The sequence below is a fragment of the Propithecus coquereli genome, unplaced genomic scaffold (assembly GCF_000956105.1).
Source record: "Propithecus coquereli isolate 6110/MARCELLA unplaced genomic scaffold, Pcoq_1.0 Scaffold56, whole genome shotgun sequence".
Lineage (NCBI taxonomy): Eukaryota > Metazoa > Chordata > Mammalia > Primates > Indriidae > Propithecus > Propithecus coquereli.
In genome coordinates, this window is record NW_012151507.1 from 7,690,309 (window position 1) to 7,691,919 (window position 1,611).

At 35.3% G+C, this 1,611-nt stretch overlaps 1 protein-coding gene across 2 annotated transcripts in view; it reads left to right on the plus strand.

Moving 5' to 3' along the window:
• LOC105821147 (rab GTPase-activating protein 1-like) overlaps window positions 1-1,611 on the plus strand; it is a 592,862-nt gene that overhangs the window by 341,122 nt on the left and 250,129 nt on the right. The gene's annotated exons all lie outside the window — the stretch shown is intronic.

Consider the following 1,611-nt stretch of genomic DNA (forward strand, 5'->3'; position numbering starts at 1 on the left):
AGTCCTCATATAAAGTGGCTATAGCATTCGCACATAACCTACACATATCCTCTCATATGCTTTAAATCATCTCTGGATTACTTACAATACCTAATCGAATGTAAGTGCTATGTAAATAGTTGTTATACTGTTTTATTCGTATTGTTTTTTATTGTTGTTATTTTATTGGGCTTCTTTTTCAAATATTTTTCATTCTTGGTTGGTCGAATCCACACATGCGGAACCTACAGATGTAGAGGCCCGACTGTATTTATAATCCTTCTTTCCCTGTTCTCTCTTTTCCATATAGTACCTATGACCTTACTAAAAATAAAAATCAGATCCCCTGCTCAAAACTCTTCAGTGATTTCTTATTACACTTACAATACAGGCCCAGCTCTTCATTACGATCTCTGTCAGTGCTGTGCTGCAGTCAGATCGTACCAGCTCGTGAGAGCCAATCGTTACTTCCAGGAATTTTGTGAACCAGTTGTTAATCACAGCCATTGTTAAAAATTAAATGACATAAACTTATGGGTAAATAACTTATGTTAAAAACAAAAGTAATAAATATTTTATCACTTTTTACTGTTGTCTGTGCTCTTCAACATCATCTCCTTTATTTCTGCGATAGAAATGGCACGTAATGGTGTCCTGCTGCCGCCCCTCTGCTGGGAGTTACTCCCCAGCCCCAGTGCTTGCATTTTCTAGTGCTCTCTGAGTTACGGCTGTTGCTACAGCAGGGCTCCTGTTACTCAACTTGTTTGAAATGATTGGTATTATGTTTATTTGTATCAACAAAGCTAATAATTTATTATTGTCAATAAATTTTTCTGCCATCATTGAAGTCATTAATGGCACTAGTAAGTGAATATTTTTTAAAATTTTCAAAATATGTTTTCGTACCGTACATCTTATGTTACATAGGCTACAAATCTAAGCTCAGCCTTCACTTCCTGATATTGCCACTGCAGTGAGGTATAATATCTTCCTTAAGCATGTATCGTGTTATCCTTCCTAAGCACAATACTGTTACAACTCACTATGTGAATTACCTTTATTCTTTGCAGTGTAAATGTCAATCAGTATTTGCTGTTTAGCCATATTTTGTGTGTTTTTAAATACTTGTTTTCATTTTTAAAATTGTTGATATTTTTACTAAATTTTATATGCTTACTCTGATTGTTGCTACTAATAATGAATACATTAATTGAAGAAAGAGAAACACCAAGGGAAGCAGAAATATACATGCTAAATAGATCCCATTCATCTTTAAGCTGGAAAGAGAAGGTTGCATTTCTACTTTCTACAGGATTGTACATATTTTCCATAAATTTCTCACTCATTAGCAATTTTTTTCTATACTCACAGGGTTCATTTTAGTCAGTTTTGTGATGAGAAAATATCTAAGATCCTATAACAGCCAATTACAGGTGATCTTACAGATAATATTGATTTTACCCCAGCTGGACTGATATTTTATAGGTTTAGTCTGCTGTTTCCATGTGGCACATAAACTAACTGAAAATTTAAAACTTGGCTATACACCTGTAATCCTAGCACTCTGGGAGGCCGAGGCGGGCGGATTGTTTGAGCTCAGGAGTTCGAGACCAGCCTGAGCAAGAGCAAGAC